The sequence below is a fragment of the Hemicordylus capensis genome, chromosome 5 (assembly GCF_027244095.1).
Source record: "Hemicordylus capensis ecotype Gifberg chromosome 5, rHemCap1.1.pri, whole genome shotgun sequence".
Lineage (NCBI taxonomy): Eukaryota > Metazoa > Chordata > Lepidosauria > Squamata > Cordylidae > Hemicordylus > Hemicordylus capensis.
The window spans coordinates 100,353,968-100,372,431 of record NC_069661.1 but is presented as its reverse complement, the minus strand read 5'-3'; the positions used below and the strand labels follow the sequence as shown (position 1 = coordinate 100,372,431).

At 45.5% G+C, this 18,464-nt stretch overlaps 1 long non-coding RNA gene across 2 annotated transcripts in view; it reads left to right on the top strand.

Moving 5' to 3' along the window:
* The window catches only part of LOC128328428 (uncharacterized), a 47,022-nt gene extending 28,955 nt beyond the window's left edge, over positions 1-18,067 (top strand). Inside the window, exons 3-5 of one of the 2 annotated variants that reach the window (XR_008309205.1) lie at positions 8,528-8,611; positions 13,849-13,946; positions 17,675-18,067. This is a non-coding gene — a long non-coding RNA (uncharacterized LOC128328428). The remainder of the gene's footprint in view (positions 1-8,527; positions 8,612-13,848; positions 13,947-17,674) is intronic. The other variant, XR_008309206.1, reaches the window with a different exon arrangement.
* Positions 18,068-18,464: the final 397 nt, after the last annotated feature.

Genomic DNA, 18,464 nt, shown 5'->3' with positions numbered 1-18,464 from the left:
CTCCGAATGTTTTGGATATACAAATCACAACCCATTTCAAACAAAATAATTAATAAAAAATGAACCCCATTGGAGCGAAAGAGTTGTGGGGAACGGGCCGAAAGCCTGGACTGAGGCAACATCGCCCCCCCCATCCACCGCCACCAATCTGCCAATTGTAGCAGAGGTCTTGCGCCATGCTCTTTCGATGCCCTGAACATTCTGCAACCCCCTCCAAACCCTGCGTTGCAGCCAACTAATCCAAAGGATGTGAACACCAGGGAGCCAGCCCTTCAAAACAGAAGAATCAGAGGAGGCTTGCTGAATAAGCGAGAGGCCAGTCTGCCTGCCAAGATCATTTTCACCTAGGTGAATAACTATTCAATTGGGGCTAGGGAACCTAGCTATGGGCTGTGGGCCACCTCCAGCCTCAAGGGCAGGATGCCTCTGAGTACCAGTTGCAGGGGAGTAATGGCAGGAGAGAGGGCACGCCCTCAACTCCTGTCTGTGGCTTCCAGCAGCATCTGGTGGGCCACTGTGCGAAACAGGATGCTGGACTAGATGGGCCTTGGGCCTGATCCAGCAGGGCTGTTCTTATGTTCTTATATGATCCCAAATGGCAGGGAGCAACTGGCTCCAAACCATATCATGCATACCCAACCAATAAATGGAGGCACGCTTACCCAATCCAAGCTGGGTGCCCCATTGCAAGGTGCTGACTCTCTTAAATGCCTCAAAGACCAACAAATGGCCACAAACAATGATCCGCATTGAGGTCGATGCCCCACCAGCACCTGCCAAGAAAACAAAATGTAAACAATGTCAACAACCATTTCAACTAGCGCACATAGTGCCTTACTGCCGTGGATTTCCACAGCCCAATTTGCTGAACCACATCCTCCCGCATCCCCATGTGAGCAGCTGTGGTGTCAGCCCCAATCTGGAAGGAATGCAACTTGAGCCCACCCATCAGGATGCCTTCCATTGCCAAGGCCTTCCTAATAACCTCCAAGAACTGGGTCAGGGGATCCTTACTCTCGTGCATGAAAAGGCATCCACCCACAAAGGGTCCCAACTCCACATAGTGCCTTAAAGCCACTATCGTGCCACTATGATAGAAAAAAACTCCAGGAAGGTCAAGTCTCGCATTACCCCACGCTGGGTCCAATCCTCAGGCCAGTATGCCATGCACCACCGACCCTTGAAGAACACCCCGAATCCCACGCCACCTACAGCATCCAAATGCACCTGCAAGTCGGCCTCAAGTAGCTGTTTGCCCCTCCAAAATGAAACACCATTAAATCCCTGCAAAAATGTCTCCCAGACAGCCAAGTCTGCCCTAACACGCTCTGTAATGCGACCCCTGTGGTGCGGGGCATGAAGCCCCATCATGAGATTGCAAATGCACCTCAGAAAGGACCTGCCAGGAACTACAACTCCACAGGCAAAGTTAAGGTGCCCCGCCACCACCTGAAGCTCCCTCAGAGTGGCCTTACGGGCACGCCCAAGAGCCCCAAGTCCAGCAGGACCCCCAACTCAGCCTGTGGCAAACGAGAGCAACCTGCCAGGGTATCGAGTTCAAATCCCAAAAAGGACAGCCTTCTGTCTTGCCCTTGGCCAAGGGGACACCCAGGTCCCGCGCCAAATCCATAAAGCAACGTAGCAGGGGTTGGCATTCCAAAGAATCGCCCCTCCCTGCAAAAAGAAAATCATCTAACTAATGAGCTGTGAATACTAAGCCCACCCTCCGCATCACTGCCCAATTCCAGAAAGGTGCTAAAAGCCTCAAAGGCTGCACATGAAATAGAACCGCCCATAGGCAAAGCACGGTCAAAATAAAATTGACCCGCATAAGCAAAGCCCAACAAATCAAAATCTAAAGGATGAACAGGCAGCAGGCGGAAGACAGACTCTATATCACACTTGGCCAATAATGCCCCAACCCCACGGTCTCTGACCAAACGGACCGCTGCATCAAAAGAAGTGTAGTGCACTGTGCAGAGCGCATCTGGAATTCTGTCATTGACGGAAGAACCCCTAGGGTGTGACAAATGGTGGATCAAACAGAATTCCCCGGGTGCCTTCTTGGGCATCCCCCCCAAGGGAGAAACCCTCAACTCCAGGAAGTGGGGGCAGGCAAACGGCCCCATCACCCTACTGACATCCACCTCCTTCTTAATCTTCTTAATGACAACAGGCCCCATGCCCACTATGGATTTTAGGTTGCAGGACATAGCCAGTACTCAGCGAGAACTAGAAGGAATCCGAAAACCATCCCTGAAACTAAATAAAGTGCAGCCTATCTGGATAATCCAACAACAAGCACTCCAAGACCTCAAGCCTGATTGAAATGGGGCCCTTTTCCCATAGGGGGTGGAGGGGGACCTCCTTTCTTAGTGCCACCTCCCCTGAACTTCCCCGCTCCCCCAGCCTTGGCCCTGGGGCAGATGGAACTCGGATGTTTAGCACCACAGGGCCCACACGCGTGTCTGAAGCGACACACCAGCCTGGAGCAACGGACACCATTGTTAAACTCCCAGGAGACCAAGTGGGGTTGAACCCACTGTTGGCCCGCTGTCACGGCAGATGAAGCCGCATGTGCCCTAGAAAGCAAATGTCCACTGTCTGAGTGATCCCTGTCGACCGGGCAGGATGGAGACATAATCACTAGCCAAAGCTCTTGCAAAGGCGTGTCCCAGGGAAGGGTGGGGTCTAGCGCGGCACACATTCGAAAACTTTCATCATATCTAATCCAGGCTGAGCTGGCAAAATCCAAAACGGCCCGGTGAATAATATCCATGTATTTAAGAAGAGCAGGCCCCCTAGCAGGCTGAGCCTGCAATATCACCCCCATATAAATTGTGAAGCCAGAAAGCCAGTTATTACAAGTTTTTTCATCGGGCTTACGCTTTGTGGCTTCATGCTCCTTACATGACTCAACTTCCTTATGTTTTACCTCCGGCTCCCTAAACAACAAATTAAATATGTCCACGTATTCTTCTTTTCAGATCTTCTCCCTGGTAGCCAGGAGCAGATGGTCACCTAAGAGCAACCCCATTGTACCATAGGGGGCATGCTGGGGCATAGGAAAAATCCCCATGGGGTAAAACCCCAAACCATGAGCCGCACCCGCGGATGTCGCTTGTAGCACCACCGGGCCTGCAGCTGAGGGACCCAAGGGGAACCTGTTACCTAGCCAAATCTTGCTCTAAAACCCCTGGAACCCCCATTGTGAAACCCACACCCCATATGTGTATATGGTGTCCAAAATGGGGCGGACCCCCATCCCCCCATGGCAGATATCGGCCAGAGCAAAGAAGACCACTGGCCGGTACCACCGGGAGGTGTAGGTGCAACAGGCTCAACCAGTGCAATAGGTGCTGGTGGATCTGAAGGCAGAAGCACTGATGGATCCAAAGGCACTGGCAACACTGGAGCCACAGGCAAAGGGACCACCGGAACAGGAGTGCCAGGAATCTAGGATCCTCTGGATCAGCAGGAACAACATGGCCAGACTGTTGGGCCCCTCTCCAACGCTTCCAACCTGTCGGAAATAGATTTTAGTAAGTGCATCCTAGCAGCCCCACGAGTGCGCTGAGGAATCTTCTTGGGTGCGCCCGACGGGCCAGCACCCTTATCAGAGGGAGTGGCCTTGACTTTCTCTAAAGCCTCCATCCGGTTAATCAACTCCTGGATAAGGACCCTTTCTTCATCCTCATCATCCGATGAGGAGGGGGGAGGAATAGGCCCCTTGGGCTGTTGAATAGGCCGCCTACCAGTCTTAACTTTGCCTTTCTTAGACATCTGCCTTAGTAAAATCAACCCAATAATAAGCAGAAAAAAAACAGTCCCAGGCCACTAGGGGGCCGTCAACCACTGTGCAGCAAAAAGGCCAAACCAGGCCTATCGCCACCAGGGGGATGTGGACACTTTGCTGAAAAGCCCAGCCGGCCACCCACCACCATGTGGCCGATAACTGTTGAAAAGGCCAAAGCAGGCCTACCACCAACAGGGGGACATGAACACCAACCACCAGAGGGCCCAGTTGAAAAGGCCCAGCCAGGCCACCCACTGCCAGGGGGCCCATTAAAATTGCTACTGACAATGCCCACCCAAACGATAAAGCCCTACAGCGCTAGCCAATCCCCCAAAGAGGGGGAGGGGAAGGTGGCCCACGTGGCCAATGCCACCAACCAAGCCTACCCAGCTACGAGCCCATCCCCCACCTGTGTCCAAGCACAAACCCCCAACGCCCTTAATGGGGCCAAACCGGGACCAAAGCCCAAACATGCTGCCGCCCAAGCAGCACTGCAGTGTAGGAGCTCCGTTGACTAGCTCCTACACTAATGAACATTGAGCCCAGACTGAGAGACTGGGGGTGAGAACCAAAGACCAACAGTCCCTGGCCCCACCCCCAAACCACCTCAGGCCAATCAGAAGTCTCCACTTTTGGGCCCAGGGCAGAGGAGGGCCAAGACAAACCCCCTCCCCTCTGCATGACAAACCCCCTCCCCTCTGCATGAGGCCTAGGGGAGGGACATTTCCCAGATACGCTGAAAATTGGTTTTTGGACAGCTATGAGGTGGAAAGTAGACTGCCTTGGTCGGCCTGATGGTTGATCTCCAATTGGGAATTAACAGAGGAAGTGTGACTCTGTTGGTCCTTTTGGATCTCTCAGCAGCTTTCGATACTATCGACCATAGTATCCTTCTGGAACGTCTGAGGAACTTGTGGGTGGGAGGCACTGCTTTGCAGTGGTTCTGCTCCTACCTTTCTGGCAGATCCCAGATGGTGTCACTTGGAGACTGCTGCTCTTCAAAATCTGAGCTTTTATATGGGGTCCCTCAGGGCTCCATACTGTCTCCAATGCTTTTTAATATCTACATGAAACCGTTGGGAGAGATCATCAGGAGATTTGGTGCTAGGTGTGATCAGTATGCTGATGACACCCAAATCTATTTCTCCATGTCAACATCATCAGGAGAAGGCATATCCTCCCTAAATGCCTGCTTGGAAGCAGTAATGGGCTGGATGAGGGATAACAAACGGAGACTGAATCCAGACAAGACGGAGGTACTTATTGTGTGGTGTCATCACTCGGGAAGCGATATTGATCTACGTGTTCTAGATGGGGTCACACTTCCTCAGAAGGATCAGGTACGCAGTTTAGGAGTGCTTCTGGATCCACACCTTTCCCTGGTTCCCCAGGTTGAGGCAGTAGCCAGAAGGGCTTTCTATCAGCTTTGGTTGATATGCCAGCTGTGTCTGTCTCTTGAGGTTCATGATCTCAAAACAGTAGTACACTTGTTGGTAACCTCCAGACTTGATTACTGCAATGCGCTCTATGTGGGGCTGCCTTTGTCTGGAAACTGCAATTAGTACAAAATGCGGCAGCCAGGATGGTCTCCTGGTCATCTTGAAGAGACCATATCACTCCTATATTACAGGAGTTGCACTGGCTGCCAATAAGTTTCCGGGCAAAATACAAAGTGCTGGTTATAACCTATAAAGCCCTAAACAGCTTAGGCCCACGGTAATTAAGAGAGCATCTTCTTCTGCATAATCCCCATTGTCCACTGCGTACATCAGGGGAGGCTCGTCTGTGGCTACCTTCATGTGTTGGCCACCCAGGGACGGGCCTTCTCTGTTGTCGCCCCGAGACTTTGGAACACGCTTCCCGTGGGAATAAGAGTCTTCCCATCTATAGCAGCTTTTAAAAAGTGTCTAAAGACTTATCTTTTTACCCAGGCCTTTTAGCTTTTTAACTTTGTAACTTTTTAAATTTTTGATTATTTATTGATTTTAATGTTTTGTTTTTATTTGTTGTGAACTGCCCTAAGACTTTGGGTTAGGGCGGTATAAAAATGCACTAAATAAATAAATAAATAATATGCAGAGTAAACTGTGTCACTGCTTGGAATATATTCTAGTATTTCAGAAAGACAGTTAAAATGAGAGAAAGAGAGCAAGAAACTCCCAGTGGGCCTTAATACTAAGGATTTCACAAACTCACCATTAATAGCCATATTATTAAGATATCACATTTAACTCACTTATCACAAGAAGCAAAGTAAGAGCAAATGAATACAATCCTAGTTCATAAGCTTCAGTTCACTATTCGCAAGCCCTGATTCTCTGTACATAGTGCCAAACTGAATATCTGTACAGTGACCTATTATATTAAATTTATTTTTTTTTACCTGTAGCCCCTTTGGGGGGCTTCCTAAAGGCCATGGGGGGGTCTGCAAAGGTTCTCCCTCCCCCCGCTGGCCTCTAGGGCTTCGCAGGGACCATTTGAGCATGTGCGGTGGCCATTTTAAAAAATAATTGTATTTTTTTTAATGGTTGCTGAAAACAAAATGGCCACTGCGCATGCTCAAATGGCCTCTGTGAGGCCTGGCATGGCCTAGGACCTCACAGAGGCCATTTGAGCATGTGTGGTGACTATTTTGTTTTTGGTGGCCATTTTTTTAAATTTAAAAAATGGTGCTCCCCTTCAAATGGCGTCCAGGGCACGTGCCCTGCCTTCCCTGCCATAGATATGCCCCTGAAGGGTAGTAATTATCAATTAAGATTATAGTGAAAGGAAAGCAGGCAGATTAGTTCTTACCAGAACAACTTGTTTCAATAGGACCAAACAGTAACTATTCACTTTATAGGAAAAAGTTAAAAGGTGCACACCTGGGAACACCATGTGTGTGTGGGCGGGGGGGAGGTAGGATCTCAACGTGTTCCCCAGGACTGGCTCCAGGTTTGAGAGGGCCCTGGGCAAAGTGACCTCCATGGGGCCTCCATGTCCTAGCAGACCTGCCTGAATGGCTGCCAGTCCATGTGGGGAAGCTTGATGGGCTTACCTGGTGACAGGGGCAGTGAGAGCAGTGCTCTTCTCACTGTTCACACTGTTGCGTGGGTGGACCCAACCTGATGGACTTACTGGACAGTGAATGGTATGCAGCAACAGACATTAGTGCTCCTCCTCATTAATGTTGGGAGGTCTGACCTAGTGTGTACTGGATAGCTATGGCAATAGCAGCAGCAGCATCAATGATAGTGTGGCTGAAAAATGATGCTGTGGCTGCAAAAGTGCCTTTTTCATCCCCAAATGGCCTGGCCCCACAAGTACCATCACTCCAGAAACATGCTACAGGGACTGTCATAGTTGGAAAATTAAAGTGGTGTCTCTAGTCATTATTATGTTGACAGGAGCATCACCCACCTGGTTCCTGGGCCCCCAGGAACATGGGGTCCCAGATGCTGCTGCTGCTGCCTGGCAACTACGCCAAGCTCAACCCATGAAGGGGCTCTCATCTAGTAAGCTTAATGGTGGCAGCAGTAGCAATGGCAGGGAAGCACAGAGTTCAGAGTTGGGGTGACTGGAGGCACCCTTTTAATATCCTCATAGCACTCCAGTTCCCTGGCTCTGCTCCAAAGTGATGCTAGGTAAGGGGCCAAGATATTTGGGGGATAGTACCTCTCCAGCTGTGGTGGCTCTGAGAGGAGCACTGGCAAGAATTGGGGGCCCAGTGGCAGGGAGCAGTGTAGGGATGCATGAGTGGTGGTGGGCCTTCCTGAGGCACTGGAGCCCTAGCATTTGCCTGAGAATGCCACATGCTGATGCTGGCTACTCACTGTCCTCAGTGACCCAAATAATAAGAATATTTCTGTTCTAGTATAGTTGCATATTCATTTCTGGTTCTTGATCCTGCTAGAGACAGAATGAGAACTGGCTTTTATATGCCCAGATGGCAGCTGTGGCTCAGGGTGATTTGCCCAGTTTCAATTGGTGCAGCAGCTGTGCTGGTACTGGAATTGTGCAGACTTTGCCATGAGGACCCCTATAATGTGCTCTCCAAAACTAGCTAGTACAAATTGCAGTGGCAAAGGTCTTGATGGGTGCTCGATGCTTGGACCACATCACTCCATTACTGTGTCAACTGCAGTGGTTGCCACTATGTTTCTGGGTGCAATTCAAGGTCCTAGATTGTACCTTTAAAGCTCTAAATGGTTTAGGACCTAGATGCTTGAAGGGCTGCTGACTCTCACAGAAATCTGCCGAGCCCATAATATTTTGTAGAGAGGTTCTCCTCTCTACATTGTCACCTGAGATTCAGCTGGTGGTGATACATGGCTGGGTTTTCTCTGTGGTGGCCCCTGCCCTCTGAAACTCCTTTCCCCCTGAAATGTGTATGCTTCATTCTCAATCTGTCATCAGGCATCAGTTAAAGATGCTTCTTTTCTGGCTCGCCTTTTCAGAGATTTTATAAGTGGGTGGCCTGCTAGCTGTCTGGTTTATTTCCTGCTTTTGGGGGTAGACTGTGTAAATGCTGCTTTTATTTTATTTTTAAATTCTGTTTTATACTGTATTCTATTATTTGCATTATTCTAATTTTTGCAAGCCACCTTTTTAATAGCTGCTTTCCTCATAGATACAAAGTAATCTTGTGTTTGTTCAAATTATGTTTGTTTAGCTAATTCCAGAAACAACTCCATTTTCTCCTTCTCCTTTTCCTCCCTATTCTTTCTGACTCCACCCTGCCACTCTCTACAGGATCCCCATTGGGACAAAATTCTAATCAACAAAACATAAAAGACTACTAGACAGAATACAACACCACCTCAAGTTCCTTTGCAAGTAGGTGGGATATACATTCCTAAAACATTTATTCCTAACTAAATAAGTTACATTTCCTTTACCCTCAACCCTTGAATCAGCCTGTCCTCTCAGCAAGAGGACACCCTTCAGCTCTGGTGTTCTTTTCTCATCCCAGAGGCACTCTGTCTATCTCACAACAATTTGCTCACATTTTAGAGACATCAACTGACCCTTATGGAGCTTTGATGGTCTTTTGTCAAATCATAGGCCTTAGGGCAAGACCATAGTGACAGGCCCATTAGCAACTAGACATCACACCTCCAAAAATATCTAGATTATTGCTTTGATCATTTTAGAGCTACTTCAAACAGTTTAACTATGGGTTTATGGGAAGGCTTTTACAGCAAATGTTTTAGAATCATTGTTGCCTGAAGGCAATGCTTTCTTTTTCTTTTTTAAACAAGGTTAGTTTGAGGATTGGTAAACAAGGAACTGTAGAGGGTCATATTAATCATGACTTTCCCTGGTGACTTCTTCACTCATCCTGAAATGGCTGACTACCACCTTTCAGGAAGCATTATTCATTTCATTACGAGAATGCAGCATTTGCCTTGAATGGCCTGCATTTTGCAATTGGGCGAAAAAGGTTCCCATGGACTTTGCAAATAAGCTTTCTTGTCTGGCATTGTCTTGTGGGTAAATTAAGTGTTCAGTGGCAGACAGTAAGAAAAGAAAATGAACAAACAATGGGAGCCCAGAGGGGAAAAGAAATAAAATGCGAGGATGCATGCACAAGGAATGTCAAGTGAAGAGTCATAAGAAGTTCAGTTTCTACTGTGTGATAATACAAAAATACATGCTCTGTACTTACACATTATAGTGTGTGAGCAAAATGTTGACAGTGCCCACCCTCACCCCACACTGTGCGTTATGTAATTTTCTGTGTTATTACTGTGAAATACCTCCTAATGTTTAAATCCACCACACAGCCAACATTTTCCATAGAGCTTTTGTTGTATGTGTACATATTTTTCCTTTCTTTCCAAAGTACTGCTAATTTAGACAGACATTGCTGTCTGTCCTTTCAGGAGCCAGTGTGGTGTAGTGGTTAGAGTGCTGGACTAGGACCGCGGAGACCCGAATTCAAATTCCCATTCAGCCATGAAACTAGCTAGGTGACTCTGGGCCAGTCACTTCTCTCTCAGCCTAACCTACTTCACAGGGCTGTTGTGAAAGAGAAACTCAAGTATGTAGTACACCGCTCTGGGCTCCTTGGAGGAAGAGCGGGATATAAATGTAATAATAATAATAATAATAGTTGGAGGATGCTGCCAACATGGCAAACAATAGAATGATGCTGTGTGCAAATAGGATACGACTGAAAGCTGGTGAAATGCACAGCTATACGAGTCCCTTCTGATTGCAAAGTTTAGGATGCTCAATGATTTCATTTGCATTTTGCAATTTGCATTCAAATGAGATAATATTAATGGGGGATCAAGAACTCTTGGTGAAATTGGCTATATTTTTATTTAGATGCTATCGGAGACCACTGGTGAATTCCAGTATTATTACCAATGGTATGAGCAGTGTCAGGCAAAACACTTTCACTGAACAGATCCACTGAGTGATTTAAGCCCTGTTATGGAGATAGCAATGAGTGAGTTCCTATTATGTTCTTTTGTAAATGGAAAGGCTATCACATGATTTTCTTACCCTGCATTTCAGAACAGAAAATAGGCTAAGCTTATTGCACTTAAATGACTACTTCCAATCTCATATGTTTCCTTCATACAGTTTATGTTCAGAAGTGGGGAGAATCCTAAGGGCACTAATATTTTTCAGTAAAAACTGATGATCAAGATAAACAAAAACAGTCCCCAAACAGCATGGTTCATTGAAAGGCTTTTCCAAGGAAATGGGCTTATAGACCAAAAAGAGGAACATAAGAATGAAAATTTTCAAGATACCAGAGACCTGAAGGTCTGGTTCTTTCTGGAATGTTCTCTAAGACTTAATTCTCACTGAGGTGGCAAACCTCTGCATAGGCAGTACTACTTCAGACTGTAGGCAATGGTTTCCATGACAGAATGCTCCCATATGAGAAAAAGATTTCCACACACAGAAAACTAGCATGCCAGGGATAAAGGCTAGAACAATTCTCCCTGAAATTTAATTGTCTATGTCAGTGTTCTTCATTGCAAGGCCCAAGAGTCAGTAGTGGCTCCCATCAACCTAAGTGATGACTTATTGTTTATTAGGCCTACCTGACTTATTGTTTACTAGCTGATCCGACGCAGAGCATCTGCACCCCTAGTTCTCTGTCTCTCCTCCCCTTCTTCATTACCCCCCTCCCTTCAGCCCCAGTTCCCCATTCTGCTTTCCTTTCTCTCAACTCTCCCAAGCCCTGAGAAAAAGGAGGAAGGAGTCCATTGGAGCCAGCGCTCACCTGAGGAGTCAGGCTCCATGTCTCTTCTCCTCCTCAGCACACAAAACACACAGCAGCCACCCTCCCTGCCTACAAAGCAGTGGCCAGACGCACGCTTAAACCAGAAAGAGAGGTATCATCTAAGAGCAAAGGCACAGATGTCCAGGCAGAGCGAATGGGGGCGGGAGGGAGGGAGGTGGGATAAGGTTGCTGCCACCACCGCCATGTCGCCACCTTTGTAAAAACGCAGAAAACAGCCATACACAGACCATGTTGTTGCCCCTCCCTGCCCACCCACCCCCTACAAATTATCTGCTTGCTTATTAGGATGAAATGCAAATAAACTGGAGGCTCACTTGCATGCAGTAATGGCTTTTGTTAAAGCACAGTTCTGGGCGTCCCTTTCGGCTGCGGCAGCAGCACAAGCCTCAACATTTCCAGGGCCCCTGGTTCTAGTGTTATGTGAGAGGGAGAAGAATTTTCCTCTATCCACTTTCTCCACACCATGCATGATTTTATAGACCTCTATCATGTCTCCCAGCAGTTGTCTTTTTTTTTTTTAAACTAAATTGCCCCAGGTGTTGTAGCCTTGCCTCATAAGAAAGGTGCTCTAGGCCCCTGATCATCTTGGTTGCCCTCTTCTGCACCTTTTCCAGTTCTACAATGTCCTTTTTAAGATGTGGTGACCAGAATTGTGGTCGCACCATAGTTTTGTATAAGGACATTATAATATTAGCTGTTTTATTTTCAATCTCCTTCCTAATGATCCCTAGCATGGAATTGGCCTTTTTCACAGCTGCCGCACATTGAGTGCTCTAGCACCTTCCTTCGGGTTCAGACCGAGCCGCCTCTCCTCAGCCTGCCTAACTTCTTGAAACAGGAGGTCCCTTCACCTGGGCAGCTCATCGGGGTGACAGTGTTGACAGAACATGCTCTGTCAGTTGACCCAAGCTCTTGCTAAGAAGCTCCACTCATTCCTCAGCTGACCTGCTGAGCCAACTCCACTCCAGTCCTCAGCCGACCTGCTAGGGCACATGCTTCCTCAGGGGTCAGTGAGGTCTGGAGGCCACCCATCACATTCTCCAGGAGAAGAGCGGTGGGCAAAGCCTGGCTGAATGTTGCTGTCTCAGCACACAAGCTGCTCATGGCAACAAGTAAAAGCTTGAGTGTCAAGACAACCTCAAAAATGAACTTCCAGTATGTGTTGGACAGGCTGCACACTCCCAAGCCACACCTCCTTGTCAGGCCACGCACTCCCAAGCCACACCTCCTTTCTCTGCTGGAGCAAGAGAAGGGTGGAGTTCCACAAAGTTAAAACATCCTGAGGGATCAGGTGTTCAGGTAGGTGGGTCTTACACGGCCTCTCCCTGAGCATCCACCTACCCTTTCCACTCTGGTGGAAGTGGGTTTCTATCTTGTGGCACTTCTCCACAAGAGCAGCTGTGGCAGCAGCAGGGCTTTCAGGGGGAGGGATGCCTTGATGTTGCTTGGCCATAGCCTCCTTAATGACAATCACATCCATCACAGTGAGGCACAGAGTGTGTGCCATATAACGGATGGACACAAACTGCAGCTAATGGGCTGCCCTCAACTAGGGATGTGCACAAAACCGGTTTGGCCTGTTTAGTTTAAATTCGAACCATGGTGGGAAGGTTCTGTTTTGGTTTGGCTCAAACCAAACTTGAAACCCCTTGGTTCAGTTTGAATTCAAACCCAACTGGAACCGGTTCTAAAAGGTTCTACATAGGCAATAATGGGGACTTGAACTGGCCCATTATTCCCTATGCAGAGCACCTAGGAGCACAAAACTAGGGTGAGTGGTAGGCACCCAGGGGTGCCTACCATCCACTGAACCCCAAAGCAATCATACACTTCTGTGATTTTATATTATTTTTGAAGATGTTTCAAATTTTTGCATTTTCCCCATAGAGAATAATGGGGATTTGTGGATGCCCCAAGTGCACACCTGGGGGGGTGCCTGGGCAGAAAATGGGTTTGGGTGCATGGCAGGTATGGCCACAACTCCCCCAGGAGCCCCCCAGAACCCCCAGTGGGGTTCATGGTTTATTTTTTATAATGTTTAAAATATTTTAGCCTGTTTCAATGCAATGAACAGTGTGTGACCTTAACTGCTTTGAACTCTGAGTTCACAGCAATTAAGGTCACACACTGTTCTACTTATGAATGGGGGAGGCACTTTGAAACTCCCTCTTTTTGCTCCGCCCTCCCTCTTCCCTCCCTCCCAGCAATGGGGACAGAGTTGCCTCACAACTCTGATTTGGGATGATAACAAGCCAACCAGAGGAAAGGTGATCACAAGCCAATCAGAAGGCAGGGGCAGAAAACTAATCAGAGAAAACAAGCAGACAAAATGGCACACTTAAACCTTCAAACCAGTTGAAGGTTTGAACTGGGTTCGATTTGATTCGATCGTGGACCAGCCACGTTTCTTGAGGGCTGGGTCAATTTGCAGGGGAACTGGACGAACCAACCCTGTTCTCTGCAAACTGGTTCATGTTTGTGCACACCCCTATTGGAGGTTTGAAAAAAGCCCACTGAAGGAAAGGTGAACTCTCCAAGCCCTTAAGTTCTCTAAGCACCTCCACTCTAACCCTCCCTGTCTTTAAAACACCCTCTCTTCTGTTCCACTGGTGCCTTTCCCCAAGGAAATGATGGGGGGAGGGAACACTGCTCCCACCACCAATACTACTGGACCTGTAAGTAAAGCAAAGGAGGAGTGTGTTGTGGGGGGAGAATGGCATTTTGAGGATGGGGAGGCTAGCTGGGACAGGCATTTTCTGAGCCTTGAATTGAGTTACAAACTCAATTGAGTTACAATTTGGTGCAGGAGGATGTTTCAGAGCCAATCCAAGGCAAGTGGAGGAGAATTCACCAACACTACTAGTTGAGGAGCTGTGGCAGTTTACCTACCTGCAGTCTGAAGAGGTACAGCCCATGTATTGTTTTGTCACATTATGCTTGTCTGGGGAAAATCTAAGTTTGGCCAAGTGTTTACCAAAAAGTTGGAGTGGCATGCAGAGAGCCAAACTCAATTACTATCTCTCAGATTTGCAAATGAATGAATGAATCTTTATTTTGGTCAATGACCAGAACAATATACCACCAATTAATTAATAACCCCTCAGAAAATTGAATCTAAACACAAAAGAAATTACCTAAGGTAAAATACAAAAAAAACCAAAAACCTATGCCTAAATAAAACTATTGCACTTAATGCTTGCTAATTAAGTGAAGTGATAATCTTGTGACACACTTTGCTTGCCACTGCACAAAACCTAGCAGCATTTAAAGTGATTAAATTATTTTCAGCTGATTAAAAAAAAAATTTCACATTAAAACCTGTCCGCAAATTCTTTCCTCTGGAGACTTTGTCTGAGAGGCAGTACAAACAAAATTACCACTTTAGATGTCTTCCTTTAGCTGCTACCACAATGTGGCACGCAATCTGCATGCTATGGCTCATCATCAGGAGCAGGGCATTTTTTGAAGACAGAAACAAGTGGCAAGCATTTGCTATGCATAACGTAGTCCTTAGCTATAGCTCCAGTGTCTTTCCCCCTTTGTTCTCCTACATGTATATCCATATGGACAGGCAGGAGGAGGAACATGCTCTTGGCATATTTAAACAGCATTCAGCATTCCTTCAGCAGATGCCTCCAAAATTTACTAGCTCCATTTCCCACAACACTGGATGCCAGGGGGGTGAAAACAACCCTGAGGCTTAAAAGAGCAGAAAATGATCTTTATGACAAAGCAGAAGAAAGCTGCAAATTAAACGGCATGTGCATCGAGCTAGTAATAGAATGAAATTATTTGGAAGAACTCTATGGTGGAATCCATTTTTCACAGAGGTGTATAAAAAGGCATGCTAGTGAGTAGGTAGGAACCTCCTGTCAACCTCTCCAGGATGACAAAATGAGTGATTATCATATCAGGAGATGCAGCAACTGCTGAGAAGTAGCAGCATGAGCAATGGTCCATATAGCTTAACAGTTTGATTCTACCATCTTCTCTCTAGTTCAACATGGATAGCCTGGCAAAACTGTGATTCCTTTCATTGCTCTATCAGCCTGCATTTGTTCATTCAAACAAATCAAACAAGGTGATTGCAGTATTTCCTTCAGGTATACTCTTCTGGTATCTCTCTCTCTCAGACACACACCCATCCATGCGTCCTGTCATTCATTAGATTGTAAGCCTGTGGGCTGTATTGTTTTTAAATCTTTGTAAAGAAGATAATTCCTATGGGAAGTGCAATCCCATACAAAGAGCTCTGAGGAGACTGCATGTAGTTTAAAAACCATTAAAAGTGTAAGCATCCTGGGTCCTCCTGGATACTTTAGGGAGCACCTTCTCCCATATGTATCTCCCCTGCTCTTGCTGTGAGTTCCATCACCATTGCAGTGATGTGCTCTACCAGAAGTAAGGCCCTTTGATGCCTGCACTGCACAACTCCCTCCCACATGAGAATAGCCAGGCTCACCCCACTAAGTCTTCCAGGCAGTTTCAAAAAGGTCTGTCTGAAACAGACCTTTTTCACAAAGCCTTTTGAATTCCAAGAACTTAATTTTTGTTATCAAGCTGTTGGTGTTATTTGTTGTTGAAAATAATTATATTTACCTTTTCTGCAAACAATTGTGCTCAAAATGCCATATATTAAAAAAACAGCAGTAACAACACATTCTGAGGATATAGCAACTTGTATACAATATTTCAGTTATCATCAATGTAACAATATAATAATGTCAGTATAACAAGTATAGCAACAGTGATGTTTCCAGTGGCTTAATACAGCATAGCTAACTGTGCACCCAAGAGGGATGTGAGCCCACTGGCTATGTGAGACTCACCATCCATCCATCCATCCTTCTAGCAAAGGTAAAAGAGGCATGTCCATGTGAATGATGCTGTGTGGCTCTGCTGCTTTACTCTGATCTTCACTTGGAAAGCTGGGAACTGAGCGGAGCTGCAATGATGCCCAGCATCATTTGCACCAAGCCTCTTCTGCCTTCACTAAAAGCATGGATGTTGTGGTGAATTCAATGTATCTAGCAAGCTTACATCTCTCTTGAATGTGTGTTTGCTGAGCTGTATGTACATCACTTGTTTTAGTGATTTTGTTATTGTATCATACTTTAATTTACAGCTGCAATTGAAAATTAATGGAAAAACCTTTTGCTCAAGGAAAAAATGTGCCTCTGATTAACTGGGCAGTTTATTGTAAATGTTAATCATTGATCAAAACTGCAGGTGGCAGCTATCATGCTAGAAGAGGCATCCCTCCTTCATTTTCACACAAGAGAGAAATCCTCTGCTAGGATGATGTCTGTTGTGACATAGCCATCTGAAACCAGAAAAGAAAGTATACTTTTTCCTTTGAAATTATTGTTTTACTCATATGCAGAGATTCAAACAATTAATCAATTAGTTGATTGGTTAAAATTAATTCATTGCATTGTATATACCAATCCCACCTTTCCACCTATTTCTGAGCTCCCAAGCCAAATAACAATAACATCTCCATAAAAAATAACATTGCAATAATAGGAACATAGGAAGCAGCTGTATTTTATAAAAAACCACTTCAGTGTGAAAATAACAGCATGCCAAGCCAGACACAAATGGGGGCAAATATGTGAATGTTTCCCCTTCATATGCTTGAACAAATATAGATTAGAGGGGGATTTGTAATGGGAGCCTGGAACATTTATGCTTGGGAAAAGGCACCAATGACAGACAGACATGTAACAGTTACAGCTCTGTCTTGTAACAGCTGAGATCATTACAGAAAAGAATAAGAAGAAAATAGATTTCAAATAAGGATTCTGGCTGGCATCCAGAGCAATAGCATGCCTGCAGAATGAGCAAATTTGCACTGGTGCAATACATCACCTTATTTGTGCTAAAAAGTGGGAATTAGTAGAATTGTGCTGCAGCTTTCTTGCACAAACATTTTCATTAAAACAAATGAAGTGTGCCACAGTTGCACAAGCATAAGCATGTTTGTGATAGCACAGTACCAGTCTAGCGCGCAAGCTCCAGACTTGGTGCAACAAGCTAGCGCAACAGTTTTGTGCTATCCCAATGTCCTCCAACAAGCACTCCATGGCTCTAGATGTCAGTCTCTGATGTTTACTTAAGAATCACAAAGCAGTTTTTGCATAGTCAGTCACTTCTCCTGCTTCACATAAGCTATTCACAGGACAAGAGAAAAGAAAACCATTTAAAAAAAAACCCCAACAGTGCACAATTTAGTGGTGTGGTAGAGGAAGGCTCTCTAGAACCTTGACATTATTCCTCTGATAAGACTTGACAAACCATTATGAAGGGTCATCTATCAAGATTATTTTAATCTATAGCTGGCCTTGTCATTCCAACTCTAAACAAAAGTCCACCCGCCACTGTCGTGGTGATACAAAAAATGAGTCATAAATAAAACCATCACATTTCAAATACTGGGTATAGTTGACATGATATATGAGATGTCAGAAGCCAAAAACATAAAACTGCAGGATCACACTACGGGCAGTCAATATCTTTTTTTTTTTTTAAGGGACCCGCTCAAGAACCAGGTATATATTATCAAAATTTCTGTGGTGATGTCCACCATTTCTCTAAATGAATTTGTGCTTTTGTTATAATACATGTGGTAGGAGCCAGTGAGTTGAATTGGAAGATGCCTTTCCTTTGACAGAAAAAGCAGACTTCTAGAGAATGGAATCCTTCAGTGGAGAAAGGCTCCTATCAGAGAAAGCTCTTTCCTTTGAAGCAAGGGACTTTTAGGCTCAAGGATCATTTCCCTCTCCTAGCTATTATAGTTCAAGTTGTTCATTGTAAATGAGTATAGCTTGTAATTGTAAGTTTAATAATTTTGTAACTTTGTGTGTAAGTTTTGTGTTTGAAGCATAGGAATGGTGGAGATATTTTTACTAATGGTATTGTCCTTTTATATGCCCTTTGTATTTTGAAATATGTATATATACATGTATATTTTATTGTTTACAGAACAATAAAGAGAAAAATTGAGAAAGATTGTCATCAAACTATGTGGGAATAAATGATCCTTTTCATGCACTTTCTTTTGCCTTTGCTTTTGTGGCAATCTTGGGTCCAACCTAGAGAGTACAATGACACTTAAATTTTTTAAAAACTTTTTGTGTGTGGCAATTTTCAGACAGTACTGTCATTTACACCCTCTCCCCACACTTAGATGTTTGCAGTTTGAAGATTTCATGTATACTGAAATTATTTTTATGTTACTGTATTTATATCACTCCTTTTCTCCAAGTACCTCAGGGTGGTGTACACGAACATGATCCCATAAGGGAGGAGAACTGGTCTTCTGGTAGCAAGCATACATTGTCCATTTTTCTAAGCAGGACTCATCCTGGTTTGTATTTGAATGGAAGACTATATGTGTGAGTGCTGTAAGATATTCTCCTT